We start from the raw sequence: 22,811 nt of genomic DNA on the forward strand, positions 1-22,811 counted from the left end.
TCATATATTGAAAACTCGTGTATGAATTTCAATGCTTTGTCTGCTAATTAGCATCAGGATCACAGAGTATTAGAATCAAATAACATATTGTATACTACTCTCTGATAATCTATCCTGTAACTCGGAAACCAAACCTAAAAGATATGTTCTAGCAAACAAGTAAATGTTATATGGTTCTTTTTATTCCATATTTAAATTTTACTATAAAAATCATCATATAATCTATATGACCCTGAGACGGATATTACTAAAACATAAGGTATCCCACGATGACTTGGGAATTTCTCCCAACGCGTCCTAATTCTGCTAATGGGGGCTTTTCTTTTCCGTCTTTCAGAGCAAAAAAAAATGTTTATAATCTATGACCATGGAAAGAAAAACGATAACAAACTGACTAAATTTCATGTCATGATTGCGATTTTGCACATATATTTTTGAATTGGCTATATTGAAGATTTTTAATCTACATGAGTTTCTGTACAGAAGAAATGCCTAATTGTCTAAACGCGGGGGGCTAATTTATGACTATCCTATGAAAATGATAACAATTGGATCAATTTTCTCTTTTAAGATTGCGATTTTGCACAGATTTGTACTGTATTGATTACACTGGCCATTTTTAAATTATATCTCTTTTTTAACTCATGTGTTCTTATACAAATGTTTACATGTTAAATTGTTTATGCTTTTATGGTTTGCAAATTATCTTACCGAATAAAGCTTATTCTGATTCTGATATTCCCGGGTCATCCAACGTGATTGCGGACTGGAACTCATGACATTTGCGGGACAGCAGCGATTGGAGGCTGCATCCCAACAGTTTCAAGACGTTGGACCTCAAGTGGGGACCTTGTGTATTGAACCTGTTTGCGTCCAGACTAAACAGACAACTTCCACGGTTCTACAGTTGGCGACCGGACCCTCTAGCGGTCGGCTCGGATGCCTTTCTTCACTCATGGACGACGGGCATTCTATATGCCTTCCCACCATTTGCCATGATCCCGCGGGTGTTGGCACAGGTGCGCAGACAGAAGGCGGAGCTTGTTCTAGTTTCACCATATTGGAAAGCACAAGCATGGTTTCCGACTGCCTTGACATTGGCTTGTGCGCCTCCGGTTCGACTTCGATCGTTTCCGGATATTCTCACGGATCCTCAGGGACTTCGGCACCCATTAGTGTTACAGGACCAGTTGGTTCTCATGGCCTGGAGACTTTCAGGCGTCGCTGGCAAGTGCCGGGAGTTTCGCAAGACACTCTCTTTTTCTTATCACAAGCTTGGGCACCCTCCACACACAAACGATACGAATCCGCTTGGAAGCGATGGGTTAGTTGGTGTGGTGAACGACAGAGTGATCCCGTGGGATCCGACATTCATCTGATCGTAAGTTTCTTGTCAGAACTAGCCAAATCTGGCTTGGCATACCGAACGGTGAATAACTTCAGATCTGCAATTTCAGCGGGACACCCGCATGTGGAAGGCAGACCGGTGGGGGAACATGCTCTGGTTTGCACGGTGGTGCGAGGTATTCGTTTGGTGAACCCTCCTCAGCCTAGGTACACCGTACTTTGGGATGTGTCGTGGTGCTGCGTTTTTTGGTAGGCTGGCCGAATAATGAAGCTTTGTCCAGGAAGCAATTATCAGCAAAATTGACAATTTTGTTGTGCCTAATCTCATGTAGGCGAGTGTCAGATGTACGGGCCTTGGATTTGGCAGGTAGAGTATTTACTCCTTCAGGAGTTTCCTTTACGATTTCAAGGCCTACCAAAACGCATTCACATTGCATTTCGTATCCTGCATTTCCTCATCACAGTAAATTGTGTGTTGTCAAATGTTTGAAGGTGTATGAAGATTGTACTAGGGAATTTAGAACTGATGTGTTAGGACAGTTATTAATTGCACTTCAGAGACCTTTTCGCCCGGTCACTTCTGCAACCCTGGCCAGGTGGGTCACTTTGTTACTGGGTCTTGCGGGGGTGGATACTTCCATTTTTGGAGCTCATTCCGTTAGAGGAGCTATGGCTTCCAAGTCATTGGGGGCGGGCTCCCGGTTGCAAGATATCATGACTGTGGCGGACTGGTCTGCTGATTCCACATTTAAAAAGTTTTACCATAAACCTAATGTGGATGTGGCTTCGGTGGTGGTGGATCAACTTTAAACTAGCATAATCGGAGCCTCCGTGGCCTGACATGGAATGAAAAATTGTCTAGCAAGCGCGACAAAGAATTTTCAATTCTATTAAGGACACGGAGGCGAGGATTATCCCACCCAAGCTACAATACCGATAACAATATTGTATAACTGATATGTGTTGTACCCACCCTGGAATTCTGTAAGTTTAATGCGGGTTCATTATTTCGAATGGAAGTTACGATGTCGGTTTCCATTCCAGGTGACCAGGACAAGCAAACTTGAGCTTTTGGAGTTTCGGCATCTGCAGTGTGCAGCTCGGCGACAGAAAGGATGAGGTCGCTTCGGACTAGGATCTACATCATGTGGAGTTTTCCCGTTTGGTTGGACTGTTGGAGATTATGGCAAAGAAAGAGGAAGATTCATTCATTCATTATGGCTTGGTCAGACGTTCTTATGTTATGGACTGTGTTATGATTGGTGCACATACAGGAAGGGGTTGACCTTCCGGGTTCATGCCAGTTTAAAGTTTGTTTATTGGCTGCTGTAAATGTCAGTAAAGATAGAGAAGCATAATCCTCGCCTCCGAGTCCTTAATAGAATTGAAAATTCTTTGTCGCGCTTGCTAGACAATTTTTCACTGTATTCATGAATGCCATGTTAAACATATGCATGAGGTTTAAAGCTCCGATGTCACTTCCTGTGATGTCATGGGCTGTTATGCCGTGTGATGTCACGCGCCATGATATCAGTTAGCATACTGCCTGGCTCGGTTAGTCCTCCCCCACTTTTTTCAGGAGTTGTACACTGCAGAGCACACTCCAAAAGAGTAGCTCGCCAATCGGGCAGCAATGAAATACAAACTTTGCCTGTCGCGTCAGGATGCGTTGCTGCGATGAACGCCAAAAGGTTGCTTCGCTGTCGGGAAACAAAACACTATGCAGTCGTATTTCTGCATTCCGCTTCGTATCACATACGTTGCTGGGAAGTGTAGTCCCATGCAATGTCACGTGAACGCCAAGGATGACAGATACACAGTTCGTTTCCGGTCACGTGGGTTGTCGGAATGCTGGGACTGTGTTGGTTGTCTATGATGTCGCACGCACCTTAACCTTCTGTGATGCGCGTGCGCGGTGTTCCGGTTGTTGGCGGCTGTCTCTTGCTCTGCTCCACCCCGGGAACTGCTTAGACGGGCTGCCGCCATCTTCGGAGAGGATTGCAGGGGCCGCGGGCAGGTAAGGGACTGCTCTTCCTTGCGGTAGTGGCGCTCACTTAGCTGCTGTTCCTCAGGGACTATTATATCAGGTGTGGACTGCCATTGCCCATAGTGGGCTGTCAGTGTTAGCGAGAGTCCCGGCGAACTTTTTTGTGGTGGGGGGCGCACTGTTGGGGGCGTGTCCAGTAGGCTGACCTCTGGCCCTAGTCCAGTCCAGTGTTGTCATAGGTACAATGGATGGCTCTCCACACCTTCTTCCTGCATTGCCTGACCCAGAGTCAGTGGATACCCCTCACAGTCCCCACTGTCCACAGTGAGAGTGTTTATCTCTCTCGTTCATTACTGCAGTCCATTGTCCAAGGCTAAGCTTGTTTCCTTGACCTGGCGGACAAACGTCTTGACTTCTAGTGGCCTACTCGGTGCCCCCTCCTCTGTCACTACTTGTCTCGTACGATTGTACTGTTAAAAATTGTTTCCCCAGACAAGTTTTACAGGAATTGTTTTCGGGCAATTGACAAGTCTGTTTTTTATTAAGATATCTTGCAGAAAGGCTGTTAGTTGGAAGAAAGGCTTTTGTGTCCTTTGAAGGGTGCACCTGCATTTTGTACAAGAGAGAAATACAGTAACTTTAATTAATCAGCAGATAACTTGCGTTGTGTTTTCTAAACAGTACTCAGTCTTTGGTAGCTCGTTCACGAGAGGCCTAATTTACATACGGGAGCCATTTGTTTAAAAAAAACACAATGGATATGGGTAAACATTGTATCCGTTTAAAAGCGTTGAGACTTCCCAAAAATAAACATGAGAATCTAGAAAATCTATTCATTTCCTCTAAACTAATATCTAACGTTGATTCTGCCAGCTTATGAATCCGTGTGTGACCATGTAAGCAGACTTCTAACTCCCTTCTTCCTAAAGTGGAAGTTGGCAATCTCTCATCTTTACTTTGTCTCTATGTAAGGCTAACCTTAATTAAGTTAAGCAACCAGTTCACACACTTGCCCATGTCTTTAGATAAACATCACGCTACAGGTTACAGCCGGCATTCAGCTCGCCCCGCCCTCCCCCGGGTATGAATAAGGGGTGCATGTTACCCAGTTTGTAGGGCATCAGCCTAACTTTTGCAAGGGGCTAATTCTACTTTAGTTGGTCATTTATCTTCGTTTCGACTTAAGCCAGTCTCATTTGGTAACGCAGGGTAAACAGAGGGCCGAGCCCTTAAAAAGGTGGACGCCTTCTCCCCGCATAGCAGTTGAAGGCAGATCACGGGACGTCCTAGTTTGTAAGATATACTTATGGTTACCACTTCAAATGGGGTGCTTCCTTTCAGGCCTGTCCTCTCAAATTGCAGTGCGCTCGAAGTGGTTGTCGTGTATACATTATGACGATATTTAATACTTTGCTGTTCCCATTAAGTGCCAAGGAAAGTAAACACACTGTATCAGCTGGCTGTAGACCGGCCCTTTTTAGAGAGGGGTGGAGTCTGCGCTTCGGCACGGAGTTTTGCCAAAGTGGCTATGTATGTAAGAATTAAAAATCGGCTTCATGAAGATTCCCTTATTTTATTGGATGCATGAGTCCAGTGGAAGTCGGTAGCAAATGCTCAGGAGAGGATACGTATTATTTTACGGCTTTGGTTTTCAGTCAATACAAAGAAATCACTACTATTTAGGTAGTTAAAAACGCAAAAACCCTGAGCCTTCTCAGCACTGTTTGGCATGAAAAATGTCGGACACCTTGCTTATTAAAACGACGACTTTTTGTAAATATGAGTATGAGTTCCGCATTCACAGTCACTATACCTTGCGTACCGAATACCTTATTGTGAGTTTCCTGTTTCGGTAAATATTAGGTGCTTGCTTACAAATCTCATATTTATCAAGGGAGCATAGCTATTGATTATCCACTGTTAAAATGAGTTCTTAGCGTACACACTTTTGTACACTGTGTCTGCTGTTGTGAACATTATCTTGGCACTTTCTCATAGCCGCAGAAAGGTGTGAGAGTCTGAGAATCTTTGCAACTCTCGTGTTTGCTGCATTCTGAATATTTATCTAAACTACTTTTGTTGCTTTTGCTTGGTCTCTTAGTTTTGGATATTTCATGATGTATCAAAATGCAGTGTTACTGAATCTTACTGTGTCCATTATATCTACCTTTATCCAGGACAACTGTGGCGTCTAGGCTATTGTTTGCCACAGAGTTAGTTCTAGAATGTAAGTTGGTTAGAAGGTTGACAGTTGTAAGTAGTACTGGGAGGCATAGGAGTGCCTCCTGCTTGCTCTTTCAATAAACATCTTTCCTACCAATACGGCTTCATCACTCTGCAAATTGGGCGGCAAGGATCTTACCTTTGTTCCTGCCATTCACTGAAGAATCCGTGTGATGTCTATGGTGAGAGAGCAAGCGAGTGGGACACCAGTATTACAGGAGGAGGGAAGAGTGGAGGATTTTGCCTGTGTCCGGCACCCCTTTGCGAGCATGAGCATATGCAAAGAATTTTGGTTGAATGTGGGTTTGGGCAAAGTTTTGGCTGTGGAGCGGGGGGTAGTAATCCACTTAGCATATGTGCATCCAATGAGCCGCCCATTGCGTGTGACCTCAAATGCTTAGTGCAAATTCTGCAAGCCTCTCAGAGAAGTCTTTCCTCATGATACTCCACTGAAGGGTAACTCGATGAACGTCCGCACAGTACGCAATTAAGGCTATGTTACAGATTCTGGATTGGGCCCTTGGGCTTGTTAAAACTGCTGCGTGGTACAATACATTTCTCTCTGGATGCAGCTGTTTGTAAACCCTCTTCCTAGTACAATACGTTGTTCAGTGAACATGACACCAACAGAGGCTGTTGCACGCAGCCGGAGTTGTGGCTGTGGCACCTCTGAGGTGTATCTATCCGTGATGCACACACCCTCATTGGAACTCTTTGTCGTATCTATTGGGGATGCGCACGCCCTCATCGGAACTTGTTTTCACATGGGGTTTGTGATTAGAGCATTCCGATGAGGGTGTGCGCATTCCGATGAGGGTGTGCGTATCACCAATAGATAACACCAACGAGTTCTGATGAAACAGTGTGAGGTTACGTATTTGCACTTTAGAAGTTCGCGATTTCATGCAAGCTTGATCTCTTGCAAGATGAACTAATTCGGGACCAAATCATTATGCATACTAATAATTCTAGTTTTCAAGGGAAATTGTGGGTGTGTGGGGATGCTTAATTAAATGAAGTTATTGCCATTTTCCAGAAGGCAGAGATGTCCAAAAAGTGTGCTAAAGCTGCCTTAAAACATTAGGAGGAAGTAGAATATGTGTGTAATGTTTTAAGTCTCTCAGGTGGGGAGAAGATGAACTGTAAACAACCTGGGTAAAGCTTTGTCACTAAGTTGTAAAAGTGACAAACACCCAAGTTGTTTCATGGGTGGTAATAAGGGATATTTCAGTAGAGACAAAAACTGCCTGGCGTTAAGGTCCAAATGTTCTTATTGTGGGCTCTACAGAACGAATGCCAACGTGCACACTCTTGTGAATGTTCAGTCAGAAGTAACACTTTTTTTGAAATTGTGCTCAAAACGCCATGTCGCCTATCCAACGGCGACTCCGGTAAACTGCCAGTCTATGGTGCAAAAAGGAAAAAACCTTTTGCTGGCGTGAGCACTTAACAATAGGCTGTTGAATCAGCCATTCGTGATTTTTATCCAGTTCATTGAAAGAAAAGAATCAAACGAATGTCGATTTCATCCAATTGATTTAATTGCGAAAAATACTTGCATTCAGTATCTTTCTTATCAATGCTGGGAAAAAGCATCCAGTGCTATGATTTTAACAATTCAACATTGTAACCAATGCATTTCGGGTCCAAATGAACCCTTCTTCAGGGGTATTCATAAAGGTAGAAATAACTGAAAAAAATACAAAAAAGCAATTCAATCAATAGTCCTCATAATCAATTTCAACATCAAAAGTCTGTATCTATGTGTAACGTGCTGTGTCTTACTCGAATAATCAAACATGCGGTGAATAATAAGCTCATTTGTTAGTCGCAGCAAAACAAGCTTTCGAAAGGTGACTACAACAAGAAGGAAGTGAACAAAACTTAGGTGACGACAGTACATGAAGCCGTGAATCGTGTTAAAGTCCTTTTTCAAGTTAAAATCTAACTGAAAAGCATTTCCGTAGATCACCGTGAAATCGACTCACTCCGTAAAGTGAAAAGCGGTGCTCGTGACAAAGAAGAAACCAAACCATATTCAATTTCACCCGTCAAACTGACAAAACGAATAAAAAGAATGAAAAGAATAAAAAGTGAACTCTAAAGAACACTCGTGAACATACCCGATACGAAGTTGAGCCTGTGTCTGGCAGGAACACGTCAGTTACTGGTAGGTGTGCTTACGTTAGACGAGAAGAGATTTAAATAATGGAAAGAGAAGACGGATAGCTGCGTTCTATGAGATGCCTAAAGACATAGAAACAGTCTCCAAAGTGCTGTTACATTGCGTGTACATCAATAAAGTTACTAAAAAAACATATACATGAAAGAAGACCAGAATTACAGGAAACCATTAAATTCGATACGGTCATTGAGACCCAGGGGTTGAAGTGACTGCAACTTTTTGGTCCAATAAAATTCTGCACGTGCAAGAGATTTCTGAGGATCAATGTCAGATCTTGGCTTTTGTGCTTCCAGAATGGTGAAGCGAAGTTGAGAGATGTTGTGTTTTGCTTCTACCCAATGCGTAGCAACTGTAGATTTCTCATTCTTCATTCGGATGTTGCTTTTATGCTCACCAACTCGTATTTTAATTTTACTTTCAGTTCTGCCAACATAAATTTTACCACAGGGGCATTTAAGTGTGTAAAGGACATTCCAAGTGTCACAAGTACTTGAATGACGTAGAGCAATCTTATGGCCTTTAGTTGGATGGATAAAACAGTCGCCAATTATTACATTATTGCAATGCACACAGTTTTGACATTTTTGCATGCCTTTGTATGTTTTTCCAAGGGTATCTGATGTTTGGGTTAGCAGTTCTTTCAGGTTTTTAGATCTTTGCATGGCGAAGGTTGGTTTCTGTGGAAATAGAGCCAGTAAGTCAGGTTCAGTACAAATGATATTCCAATGTTTCATGATGATTGATTTGATGTTGCCGGCTTGAGTAGAATGTTTTAAAACAAATACAAGAGGATTGCTTTGTTTTTTTACATACTGGTTGTAGTAAGTTGTTACGATCTACCTTGTCAAGTTTGTGTTTGGCGTCCTCCAAAATTTGTGGTGGATAACCTCGTTTAAGGAACCGGTCAGCAAATTGATTGGTGATGGAGATAGTGTCTTGTGGATCAGAAGTGATTCTTTTTAATCGAATAAATTGTGAAAATGGTAAATGTCTCTTGAGTGTGGGTTGATGAAAGCTTCCGTAATGGAGAGAATTGTTTCTATCCGTAGGTTTAATATAGACATTCGTTTTGATTGATCCTTGGTCAATTTGAATAAGTACATCCAAGAAGTTAATCTGATGATTCTCAATTTGATGAGTGAACTTGATTCGATTATGAATGTGGTTGAGGTGCAAGATATTAGCTTCCAGAATGCTGCGATCTCCCTTCCAATTAATGAAAATGTCATCAATGTAGCGCCTATATAGTACTAGGTTGTGAGACCATGCTTGATTGTTCAGGATATGCTCGTGTTCAAGTTTGGCCATGAAGATATTGGCGTACGAAGGAGCTCCAGCAAAACCCATTGAAGTGCCATTGTTTTGGGCGTAAAACACACCCTTCCATTCAAAGTAACTATGGTAGAGTGCAAATTGGAGCAGTTCAATTAGAAACACATTTTCTGCATTGATGTGGTTATGGTTTAATAAAGCCCATTCTGTTGCTTCAATACCATCTGCAAGTGGAATCGAAGTATACAAAGAGGTAACGTCTATGGTGCATAGTACCCAATGTTCTATGTCCTTTAAATCAAGATCTTTCAAAAGATTGAGAAGAGCTGTAGTGTCTTAAGTAAGATTGTTGTTTTTGTACCATTGGTTGTAAAAAATGATCAAGATATTTGCCTAAGGGTTCAGATAAAGATCCGCATGCTGACACAATAGGGCGGAAAGGTGGTTTTTCGAGGTTTTTGTGAATCTTGGGTAACATGTACAATCTCGGTCTTCGTGGATGAGTTGTATATAGAAACTTCTCAGTTTTTTGATTGATCCAACCCATCTCTACAGCACGTGTGAGAATCTGATTCAAAATAGTTTGGTAGCTGTGTGTTGGATCTTGGTCCAATTTAGTATATGTGTCAGCGTCCATAAGGGGGTGTATGACACTTTCTTCGTAAAACTCTGTATCCAGCACTACAAGTGCGCCACCTTTATCAGCTTTACTGAAAGTCATAGAAGGATTATCGGCAAGTTGTTTTAAAGTACTCCATTCTTTGGCTGAAAAATTCTCTTTGGAACGTTTATGAAAGTTGATGCTGGTAATCTCCGCTTTGACCAATCTTTCGAATGAGTCTATCGATTTGTGTGAAATAGGAGAGCAAAACGTGCTTTCTGGTTTGAACTCTTTAGTTGAATCATCTATCTCTGGAGGTGTAGATTCAATGGTACTGAAAAAATATTTTAGTCGCAAGATTCTAACAAACTTAAAGAAAGCAATTTCTGTTTCAGCCACATTGCTCTTATAAGTGGGTACAAAAGACGTTCCCTTATTTAAAACTGCTAGTGGAGCTTTAGAAAGTTGATTTTTGGAAATATTCACGACTAGGTCGCTCTTGTTTTGCTGCGCAGAGATCTCTTGTCCGTTTCTGAGAGTTGCTCTTTTCCTCTTGCTTCGCCTTGTTTTTGTATGGATTGATCGGGTTGGTGATTTGAAGCAGGGCTGATGGCTAAAAAAGATTTTCGAGCTTCAGTGTTTGTAGCAGTGTCCTCAACATTGTGTGGTGCTTTTGCAGCTTGACTCATTGGAGGACGACTTTGAGCAACTTCGGAGTCAGAAACAAAGCTTTCTTGGGAAGAGTTAACATTCATAGGTCTTTGCCATTTACGTTGATTGTAAACCTCTGCCCAGGTATAGACCTCGTCTAGCTTGTAATCAATAGTGTCTCTGCAAAACTTCTTAATTTTGCGTTCATGTATTTCCTTTGCGTATCTATCAAGTTTCCCATTGAGGTCTGATAAAAGTTCATCCCATTTATCTAGTTCTTTTTTGGATAATTCTTCTTTGATGGATGCTATTTCTATTTCCAGAGATTTAAGAATATTAGAGAGTTCTTCCACAATCAGAAGAATAAGATCTAGTGAACACTTATTGAGAATTTGGTACCACCTTTCCATAAATTGTTTGTTGGTTTTACACAGCATTGGTTTAAGAGCAATACGCAAGCCCCTGGGAATCCTTTTAGCTTTGTGATAGTGGATTAGAGTAGTTGCATGTAATCTTTGATTTCTTTGCGACTTACATATTCAAGTTGTTTCAATAGTTGCGATGCCGTTGATACTTGAGGACTAAAGAGTCTTGCTTCTTGTATTAATCCATATATCTCTGAAGCTGCTTCTGAAGTAAACGCTAATGTGTCTGCTTTGTTAGCAGTTAAAGAGGCTATTTCTTCAAATTACATGTTTGTTGTGGTGCTACGTTGGAGACAATGGATACAATTGTGCAATACAGAACGAATGCCAACGTGCACACTCTTGTGAAGGTTCAGTCAGAAGTAACACTCTTTTTGAAATTGTGCTCAGAACGCCATGTCGCCTATCCAATGGCGACTCCGGTAAACTGCCAGTCTATGGTGCAAAAAGGAAAAAACCTTTTGCTGGCGTGAGCACTTAACAATAGGCTGTTGAATCAGCCATTCGTGATTTTTATCCAGTTCATTGAAAGAAAATAATCAATACGAGTTGGTGAGCATAAAAGCAACATCCGAATGAAGAATGAGAAATCTACAGTTGCTACGCATTGGGTAGAAGCAAAACGCAACATCTCTCAACTTCGCTTCACCATTCTGGAAGCACAAAAGCCAAGATCTGACATTGATCCTCAGAAATCTCTTGCACGTGCAGAATTTTATTGGACCAAAAAGTTGCAGTCACTTCAACCCCTGGGTCTCAATGACCGTATCAAATTTAATTGTTTCCTGTAATTTTGGTCTTCTTTCATGTATGTTTTTTTAGTAACTTTATTGATGTACACGCAATGTAACGGCACTTTGGAGACTGTTTCTATGTCTTTAGGCATCTCATAGAACGCAGCTATCCATCTTCTCTTTCCATTATTTAAATCTCTTCTCGTCTAACGTAAGCACACCTACCAGTAACTGGCGTGTTCCCGCCAGACACAGGTTCAACTTCGTATCGGCTATGTTCACGAGTGTTCTTTAGAGTTCACTTTTTATTCTTTTCATTCTTTTTATTCGTTTTGTCAGTTTGACGGGTGAAATTGAATATGGTTTGGTTTCTTCTTTGTCACGAGCACCGCTTTTCACTTTACGGAGTGAGTCATTTCACGGTGATCTACGGAAATGCTTTTCAGTTAGATTTTAACTTGAAAAAGGACTTTCTTTAACACGATTCACGGCTTCATGTACTGTCGTCACCTAAGTTTTGTTCACTTCCTTCTTGTTGTAGTCACCTTTTGAAAGCTTGTTTTGCTGCGACTAACAAATGAGCTTATTATTCACCGCATGTTTGTATTATTCGAGTAAGACACAGCACGTTACACATAGATACAGACTTTTGATGTTGAAATCGATTATGAGGACTATTGATTGAATTGCTTTTTTGTATTTTTTTCAGTTATTTCTACCTGTATGAATACCCCTGAAGAAGGGTTCATTTGGACCCGAAATGCATTGGGTACAATGTTGAATTGTTAAAATCATAGCACTGGATGCTTTTTCCCAGCATTGATAAGAAAGATACTGAATGCAAGTATTTTTCGCAATTAAAATGATTGGATGAAATCGACATTCGTTTGATTATTTTCTTTCAATGAACTGGATAAAAATCACGAATGGCTTATTGTGGGCTCACCAGTCATTTTGTGAAGGTCTGTAGAAAAAAGAATGGAAGTTGCACTATGAAATGTGTGATGGATAATCCTGATATGGAGCATGCGGTGGGGAATGTGTCGCTGTGTGATGACCGCATCCTGAGCATTGCTGACTCTGTTTTGGAAGTTGATGGGGTTGCTAGAAAGAAATAATCATGATGGATGAGGATTGGCGGAGTGTATCTACTAATTGTTGCATACTCTGGTTCTTCGTATACTATTGTGCAGTGTTCTCTGTGTTATGGATTTATGCACAAGATCATGTTGAAGGAGTGTGCAGAACCAGTGTGTCAAAGTGAGAAATATACCACCAAGTGTGAGAGAGGTTGTGATGGAAGAGTTGGATACATTGGAGAGAAATGGAATTATTGAACCGGTGGAAAGTGCAGAATAGTTGGCACCCTTGGTTGTGACTCGGAAGTCCAATGAGCAGATAAGATAGTGCATTGATCAGAGGGATCTCAACAAAAACATTGTGGTGGATAAGTGTGCACTTCCTGGATCGGTGGGCTTTTGGCAAAAACTAACGTTGTCACGTGGTTTTCCACAATCGGTGTAACGTCAGCTTATCACCAGATTCCACTTCACCAGTCTAGCAGAAGTTTGCCCATATTCATCACACCATTTTGGTGTTACAGATTTGTGTGCATACCATTCGGTCTGGTGTCAGCAGTAGCTGTGTTCCAGCGTCTGATGCGTGTGTTATTTAAGGACCTCAAAGGTGTAACTTACTTCCAAGATGATAAACTCATTATGAGTAGAGACAAACAAGAACATGACCACAGGTTGAAGTTGGTTTTAGAAAGACTAGCTGCTAACGGGCTGACTGCTGAACTGAGGAAGTGCAAGCTCGACATGAGGTCTGTAAAGTTGGCAGAGAGGGTATTTCTCCAAAAAAGGACCATTATTGAATCGATTAGCAACGCATCAACACCAACTTCCAAAGAGTAGGTCAGATAATTACTTAGATGACCAGAATTTTATTCAAAATTCGTGATGAATGTCGCAATTAAAATGTATGGATTAAGGCAATTATTGAAGGAGCGTCAAGTGGAGTGAAGAATAGAAATTTGCCTGCCTACGAGAAGGTAAGTTTTAATTCTATTAAGGACACGGAGGTGAGGATTATGCTGTTCTTTCTTCACCTTTAATTACAAAATTCACAAACAGCAGCCATTAATGTCAGAATCAACAACATTTCCCATTAGTCCAGGGAAAAAACAAACAGTATCAACTTTAGTCCTTTCACAGTGTTCATTTCCCGGACTGAATAACCTTCCTGTAACCCCTCTATCTTCGCGCGAGTCACGCTCTCTTGTTCATGCCTCTTGTTTCGAACCATCATTACCTGGAAAAATAATATGCGTCAGTAATGGCAATGCCACATAAGTGAAACATCAGCAAGCAACCTATGCACAGTATTCTTTAAAGAAAATCTTGTTATAACTGTACTGTAAACAGATTAACACGAAAAAGGATTACTTACTCCCATACGGGTGGGTTCGCATCCATCTTGGTTGCTGGGAGGGATAATCATCGCCTCCGTGTCCTTAATAGAATTGAAACTTACCTTCTCGTAGGCTAGGCAAATTTCTATTCTATGTCAGGACCGGAGGTGAGGATTATGCTCCTTCAAAGCTTATTCACCACCATCTGAGCCATATTTAGCACCGGTTTAAAATAAAACCTCTTAAAGGTGGAAGCTGAGGACCAGTCTGCCGCTCTCATAAGATCTTCCAAACGAGGCACCAGACTGAAGGCCTTGGAGGCCATCGCCCCTCGTGCTGAATGGGCTCCGAATGCCTTCGTATTAATGCCCGCCTCTTGCACAACCCATCTGAGCCAGCAGGCAATAATTGTCGAAGAAACTGCCTTGAACGGTTTTCTGAGTGCTATCAGGAGTTGTTCACCCGGTGGACGGACTTCCTCCGTAGCCTCTTCATAGGCTTTAAGGCATTGTACCACACAGAGCTTCGAGGAATCCTCAAAAGTCGGGTAAGAAATTGTGCGGGTGTTGGACTTGGTGCGTCTGCTCACCGTGAATGTGACCCCCTTCGCGGGGGAAAAAACCCTTGCCGTGATGTCCAGCGCTCTGACATCAGAGACTCTCTTGCACGAGACTAGGCACAACAACATAGCTAACTTTGCAGACATTTCTTTCCTTGAATGTAAACAATTAGGTTGCCATGATAAGAGTAGATTCAACACTAAGTTAACATCCCAGAGGACAGAATATCGAGGTTCTGGGGGAAGAGACAGTCAAATCCCTCACAGGAGCTTGCAGACAAACGGATGCTCACCAAGGGGAGCTCCATCCACCGGGGTGTGCCCTGCCGAAATAGCCGACCTAACTGTGTTTACCGACCTGTAGGCCAAGCCTTTCTCTGTCAGTCAAATCTGCGACCACGGGATCCACTTCCCGTCGCATACACCAACATACCCATTGGGTCGATGTAGATCGGTAGCGTTTGGACGTACTATCCACCCAGGATCTGGAGAGCAGCAGCTCAGCGTGTCAAGAAAGGCCTGGGAGTCTCCACCTTTGCCTGTAATCCGCCAGGCCATGAGCTGTAACGAGCCCTCCTCCACCAGATGGTGAGGTTCGCTCTCCGGATTAGACAGAATGCAACGAAATTGGGGGGAGTCTGGTTGGAGAAGCCCAAGAAAGTTCCAGAAGAACCGGAAACCAAACTTGCGACCTCCAAACCTGCGTTACCAGGACCACCATGGCCTTCTGCCTGCGGACCAGGGCCGCTGTCCGCGTGATCATGGAGAATGGAGGAAAGCCATATCCGCTCTCCTGACTCCAATCCTGGGTAAATGCGACTTTCGCTACCACCAGCGGTTCCGGTCTCCAGCTGAAGAACCGAAGAAGCTGATGGTCAAGTGGGAATGCAAACAGGACTATGGAGAAAGGACCCCATCGATCCACTAGAAGGAGAAAAACCTGCAGATCCAGTTTCCAGATGCTGGCATCTCGCAGATAGTGGGAATGCCAGTCCGCTACCAGATTGTCCCGTCCCGAGAGGTATTCTGCTGTCACTGAGACCTGGTTGACCAGGCAGAAGTTCCAGAATTCCTTGGCCATGTTCGCCAAAGCTCAGGACTTGGTGCCTCCCAGATGGTTGATGTTCCTCACCGCCGAGACATTGTCCATCTTTAGGAGCACCGAGGTCTGAATCCGATCTTTGGTCCAGCAGCAGACTGCAAAGAACCCCACCAAGAGCTCTAGGCAGTTTATATGCAGGCATTGTTCTTGAGGAGACCAACTTCTGCCAGTGGAGAAGTCCGCACACCGAGTTCCCCAGCCTGCCCTGCTGGCATCCGACTCTATCACCAAGTCGGGGGTGGAACTGAAGATAGCTCTCCCGTTCCAGGCCTCCATGTGGGCGAGCCACCACTCCAACTTCTCTTTCACCTCGTCTGTTAGAGGAACCACTTGGGAATATGTGAGACCTCTCCTTAAATGGTGCGTCCGCAGACGTTGCGGCCGATAGTGTAGCGGGCCAGGGATACTCGCCTGGATTGAGGCTGAGAGTAAACCCACCAGGCGTGCAGTCTGCCGCAGAAAGGTTCGCTGTCTGGCTAGGGTCTGACGAATCTCGTGTCGGATCTGTGCCATCTTCCATGAGGGAAGGCTGAGCGAGGCCGAAGAGGAGTCTATGACGAACCCTAGAAAAACTGCTCTCTGCGTCGGAACCAAAAGCGACTTTCGCTTGTTGATTACAAAGCCCAAGCCTTGAAGAAGAGACACGGCCATCTGGAGGTGTGTTTGTAACTTCGAGGGACATTGCGCTAGGATCAGAATATCGTCTAAATAGACGATCAAGCGGACTCCTCTCGCTCTTAAAAACTCCATCGCCTGCTTGAAGACAATCCCATTTCTGGACCTCACAATCCATAATTTTAATGGGGAACTGATCACCAGTCTATATAGGAAGCCAAGAGAGAAATAATTTACTCAAATACAGTAGCAACCATCCCCGTGCTTTAAGAGATTCTCTCCCTTACTCGCAATTTCTACGCATTAGCAGAAACTGCTTTCACAAAGAAGACTACTTTCATGAGGCAGCAGTACTTTCATCTAAACTTCAAGCCCGTGGATATCCCAGACGGGTGGCGCGCAATGCGTGCAAAAGAGCCTAGTATTGTCCTAGAGAAATCCTTCTATCTCTCAAACCCAAGACTGTCCAAAACCGTATGGTTTGCGTGACTACCTTCTCACCTGTTTCTAATGCCATACGCAAATCCATTCTCAAACATTGGACGATACTAAATGCTGGAATCATGAACATTGATCGCCCGTTGTTTGCTTTCCGTAAAAACATAAAAGACCACCTAGTCAGGGCAGCCCTCCCTATACTTAAACTACCAGCTACCCTTACTGAATTATGGGGACTGAACCCCTTACTAGGACATGCAAAATGTGGTAAGTGTAGTGTATGTGAGTTTACTATTGAAGGACAAGAATTCACTTTCAATAATGTCAAGATCACATCCAAAAACTTTACCTACTGTAATTCATGCAATGTTATCTATGTAATTCAATGTCCTTGCGCAAAAATATATATAGGACAAACAACCCAGAAAGCTTGCATCGGGATTTGCCAACATCGTAGTCGAATCCGATGTAAGACACCCAATGCACCATTGGTGGAACACTTCTCAAGCATTGGACACAGTGAAAACAACATCAAATGGACAATTATCTCCCTGATCAAACCACCTCCAAGCGGCGCTGACATTGAGAGTCTGTTGAACAAAGAGGAACTAAAGTGGATTTTGCGCACCCAAAGTATAAAAAAACGGTCTGAATAGGACCGAGGACTGGACCACATTACTATGAACTCAATTGGAAGCAATCCATTGCTATGTAATTCTGTCCCTTCTCAACCTGAATTGATGGAAATGACTCGCCTTGGTTGTCCACCACAATTTTAAGAAATTCGTGATTTTTACCAAATGTTGCTAATGTATTAGTTGTAATCTGACCAATACCCTCACCTAAAATGGCCGTCACAGTCACCGCACTAGGTTCTGCATCATGGCGGCTTCGCGCGCTATTTAAATCAATCCCAGATGTCCCACACCGAGACCTCACATCGAGCTATCGCGCTCCGTGACCGTCCATCGATTTCCTTGGACTCCCTGCCACTCGGCATCTAACTACCTTCTATACTACGGTAAGACCCTTACCACTCAGTGTGTAATCTCCGAGTGACAATCCATCCGTACGACTTCTTAAACAGCTGATGCTACCCCTTTCTTTTAGATTAATTCAGGTCCTCGTTCCAAGTGCCTCACAATTATTAACACAACCGGGGCCAGGAATTCAAGCGCCGTTGACACTGCCCTAATTAATCATATTTAAGGTAAGTGCGACTGGATCCGAAGTACAATTCTGTTTATATCACCACTCCTAATTATTAGACTAATTTATCCACTACCTCCGCCCCTTTTGTAGTGCCCGCTTCAACATGACCCGTGTGGCCTTCGACAACTCCGGATATACACTTCCAGGCGCTTATTAAGGTATAACCCAGGACCTTACCCCCACCGTGGTTTCAACCACGTTGATTCACTGCCCTCTTACTTAGTGTACTCTGCTTTTCCTCACTATTATCCTCACTACGATCCCCCGTCGGCTGCAGTGCTGACACTGTTCAGAAGCCTCTGCACCACTACCAATCAGTAGGGCCTAATTCCATTTCCAGCGCGGCTGCACAACCCTTATTCAGCACAAGTCACAACACTGCTGTACTTTACCAAATCAGCGCGGCGCATTCGTGCATGGTCTGTTGGTCTGTTCACTTCGCAGCAATTACTAGGCACTATAAATTCACCGCCCTAAATCGCAATACTTGATTACCCCCAACACGGCAATTGGTCTAGTCCTTATCTATATATATGCTTCTTGTGTGGATTTTCTTGTATTTTGCAATTTTTATTCTGCCATCACTACGGTTTCTGGGAAGCTCTTTTAACAAGTTATGTTATTTTTCCTCCCCCTTTTTCTTCCATCATGTATGTGTTTAATCAGTTGTCTAATTGTTCAGGCCAACAGTATTACTGTCCTGATGATGATCCCAATGATTCTTTAATAGGGATCGAAACGTCGTCGGCATTTTAAAACGCAGTGCACACAAACAATCCTGTTATTATGTGTAACGGTTGTTGCTACTTATGCGTGTCTTATCTTTTACATTTGGAGTACAAGCAACTCTTTCTGTTTTGCCTGTTTGCTTTGTTTTTTGTAAATAGTTAATTGTCACCTTCTGTGTATCTATGTGATTTTTGGATTCAGGACTGTATACCACTGTTCATTAATTTTGTCCTTTGACAATATTTAATAATTCTTATTAAATTGTACTATCCGGCTGGATAGCAAATATATAGAATTGATTTCGTTCTATATTCATTTCTTGTTTCTTGAATTATCTCCACCAAGGACCACTGTCTTTCTTAAAAAATGAAGACCGTGGTGAAGCACCAGGGAGCAGACGAGAGGCCGAAGGGTAGAGTTTGGAACTCGTAAGCCCGTCTGCGCCAAAGAAATTGAAGGAAGCACCTGTGCGGGGTAAAAATTGGGGCTACCAGGTACGCATCCTTCAGGTCCAGGCGTACCATACAATTGAATGGAAGTAGCACGTCCCCGAGGAGATGAATACCATCCATCTTGAAGTGGCGGTATACGAGCCACTCGTTGAACTCCCGGAGATTGATTACAGGTCTCCGGCCACCGTCTGCCTTGTCTACCAGGAACATATTGCTGAGGAAACCCCCGGGGGGAACCTCCATGTGACAAACCGCCCCTTTACGAAGGATGTCGGCCACCTCGTTTATCCTTGCCGAATCAGCGGAGGAAAAGGAGATTGGCCGAGGGCAGCCGCACTGGCGGGGGAAGCCGTAAAATTCTATCTGAAACCCCCGCACCATCTGTAGAACCCAAGCATCCCCCGTAATCTCCTCCCATTCGGGGAGAAATTGCGCTAGCCTGCCCCCAACCAGCAGCTGCGCTGAAGGCAAGCAACTCACCGTTAGAGTTCACGTTGTTTCCACCTTTGAAGCCTCCACGGCCCCTGAAGCATTGCCCTCTGGTCGGGTAAAAGTTGTAAAAGCACGGGTTTCCCTATTACTGCCAGTGTCCGGACGCTTGCCCCCGATTTTGGGGAGCTTGGGAGTTAAAGCGGCCGGTCGAGCTGCCCCTGCCACGACCGGCCCCTTGGAAAACCCGAGGGTGAAACACTTTCTTGATATTTGCCTGAGCTTTGTCGAGAGATGTAAACATTGCGACAAATTTGCCCAATTCTTTGATGAAAGGCTCGCCAAATAAACCCCCTTGCTTGACCGCTTCCGAGCACGCTAGGTCACATAACTTGGGGTCCACTTTAATCAAGAGGGACCTCCGGGGTTCGGTTGATAGGGCGCAGTTCGCGTTCCCCATAAAACAAATGGCTCGCTGCGCCCAAGCCGAAATAACGCCCGGATCTATCGGAGACCAGGAAACATGGGCCTCCTCGGCCATGTCCAGGATTTTGGTCATTGGCCCAATGGCATCCAACAATTTGTCCGGGCAGGCCCACCAGGACCGGTTGATGCCCTTTTTGGGATCTTTAATAAACTTCGTCAAAAACGTGGCCATCTTTGCCTCAATATCCGGCGTAACCTCCACCTTCCCTTCCAAAGTGGGACGAGGGCATTCCGCTCTAAGCCTACTCGGGGCCTCATTCTCCAACGGCTTCCTGAGGCGAGACGGTACATACTGCGCTACCTTGTCAGCGGGGGTCCACTCAGCCGTTCTGGGGTGTACGATATCGTCCGGGTCCAGCATGTCAGAGATACCAGTCTTAGGAGGCCCAGTAGGGCCTGACGGTCGCCAAGATCTGGAGGAACCCACCTCGTCGTCTGATCCCTCAGGTGAATCCTTGTACTGAGCTTGCGGTGGGGCCGGCTGTATCGGTGCTGGTTCAGGGGGGGTAGCTCTTGAAGGGGCTCCATAGTGCGGTTGAACTAAGAAGGCCTGCTTGAGGCGCGCAAACGCGTCCTTGTCCACCCTCGTGTCACACTTCTTCTTGGGAGGAGGGTGGCCATCCCCAAGTATCCTGGTCAGGGGCTTTCTCTGGGAGCGGTGGTACAGAGGTGCCAGGCGCAGGTTGTGCCATTCTGCTGCACACCTGCTCAATCTTATCCACTAATCTCAGCTCCATGGGTGTCACGAGCTCATCGATAGCGTCATAGAAATTATCGTCCCATTGTAAATAAGTTAAGGAGTCCTCGTCCTCATAATAGTTCTGCTCCATAATAACACCCCAGGGAAGATTCCACACCACCAAAGGTTGAGGCGGGGGGAGCAGATGCACGCTGAGCGTGACGATTTGGGCTGAGGGTCACTCAGGAAGTATTAGGCGGGCCAGTGGCACATGTTTTGGAGGGTTGTAAGCCCCAGGACACCAGCACCCACTAGAGGCACGGGGTAGAATACACCTGCCTGCTCAATGGTGTCCTCGCGAGGCCAGAAGCCTAGCACAATACCTACCCAGAGGTAAAATCGTCCCAGGGCGTGAAGAACAAAGCTCCGGTGCACCGCACCACTACCGGCCCCAACGGGTGTAGTTAAACCAGGGTAAGTGCTTTAAATACAGACCCAGATATACTGGGCGTAGCAGGCAGATGGGGGACGTGAGCAGCAACAGGCTAACGGAGTGCGAGTGAGCTGTTCTTGACTGAACACGCGCTCCGTAGTCAGCGAGTCGCGGGCCTCCCATAGCGCCAGCACCCTCTGGCGGGCGGCGGTCTGCACCGCGGTCTTGGATTGGCAGAAAAACCGCGTAAGGAGCGACGAGCGTTCCCGCAGTTAAATCAGGGCTCTGCAAGGAAACCAAAGGTTATGCACGAGAGAAACACGCGTAGTCAAACGCTACGGCCCATACACACTTCACACTTCACAATAAAGAGGAATCATTAACTAGCTGCCGAGCAGCGAAGAAAGAGGGGTTACAGGAAGTGACAAGGAAGGTTATTCAGTCCAGAAGATGAACACTGTGAAAGGACTAAAGTTGATACTGTTTGTTTTTTCCCTGGACTAATGGGAAATGTAGTTTGGTTCTGATATTAATGGCTGCTGTTTGTGAATTTTGTAATTAAAGGCGAAGAAAGAAAAGCATAAACCTCGCCTCCGGTCCTGACATAGAATTGCATATGGACTTTGAAACCATAAAATAGGATATTTGTGCTGCAGTCCATTTAGAAGGGTGTGATACTAGTGCCTGTAGTGTTATGACGACTAATGCCAGTGGCAAGGGACTAGGTGCTGTATTGACACAGATTTTTGCTAATCCCTCTACATTGACTGTGGAGTATGTGTTTTGTTCCTTGTCAAACGCAAGGAGATGATGGACAGTGCGCAGAAACTTTTCAGACACTCGCCCACAGTTGAATCCATCATCGTTCTTTAGCTCACTTCGCTGCCCCAGTTCATACCCAGCAATGTGCAAATCAGTCTTGACCCTGTTCTTTGAGAACAGTCTAGCCCGAACTGCCAAGCCAGGTCTTCCTTGGACCGGAAACAAACATCCTGTGACCGGTTGTGGGGTAACACCTCTCCTCAGCCTGGCTAGTTTGAATCCCGTGGCAAATTGAGCAAGGGACCCACGTCTGGGCATACCCTGCCAACTAAGGGCAAACAAAGCAAACACAAGGAGATGATGGACGGAGCGCTGAAAACTTTTTAGACACTCACCCCCAGTCACAGATCTGGGTTGAATCCATCATCGTTCTTTGTCTCACTTCGCCACCCTTGTCTCCTGCTGAGAACTTTTCTGACATTGAGAAGGAAATGTTTTAGGATAGTCAAATTGAAGAGAAGAGTGAAGACCTCATATTGGCGGGCAGGTGTAGATGCTGACACACAAAAGGTCTGCAAGAGCCAATGCGTATTGTGTTAATTCATATAAATCACAGTCAGTTTTTCGACCTTCTCTACGGAATGCCAAGTATCTGGAGAATCCGTGGGAGGAGTAGAGTATTGATGTGCTTGGGCCAATTTTAGACTCGTGGGGTGTGTCTAAATACGTAATTGTTTTCTTGGACATGTACTCTAAATGGCTGGAGTTTGAAGTTTGCAATAAGGTGGATTTGAAAATTCCTAGCGCAAATTTTCTCGCCCCAGGGAATTGCCATATCTTTGAGTGACAATGGTCCACAATTTATTGCTGACAAGTAGGTGAAATTTCTGTCCAGGAATGGCTTTAAAGGCAAACGCTCTCTGTTTTATCATTCTGACGGAAATGGTTCTGTAGAACGATTTACTAGTGATGATAGGTAGTGTGCAAGCTGTCACTAAATCGGGCCTGGATTGGGAAAAAGAGTTGGGAAGCATAATATGGGCATGCAGAATCACTCCTACCATGACTGGTTACAGT

General features: G+C 44.3%; 1 protein-coding gene across 1 annotated transcript in view; it reads left to right on the forward strand.

The window, feature by feature from the left end:
- The first annotated feature begins 3,165 nt into the window (after positions 1 to 3,165).
- Positions 3,166 to 22,811, forward strand: part of ITCH (itchy E3 ubiquitin protein ligase) — an 811,820-nt gene continuing 792,174 nt past the window's right edge. The window contains exon 1 of the mRNA XM_085619094.1: positions 3,166 to 3,364. The gene's annotated coding sequence lies outside the window, so the exon portion shown is untranslated. The remainder of the gene's footprint in view (positions 3,365 to 22,811) is intronic.

The sequence above is a fragment of the Triturus cristatus genome, chromosome 7 (genome assembly GCF_964204655.1).
Source record: "Triturus cristatus chromosome 7, aTriCri1.1, whole genome shotgun sequence".
NCBI lineage: Eukaryota > Metazoa > Chordata > Amphibia > Caudata > Salamandridae > Triturus > Triturus cristatus.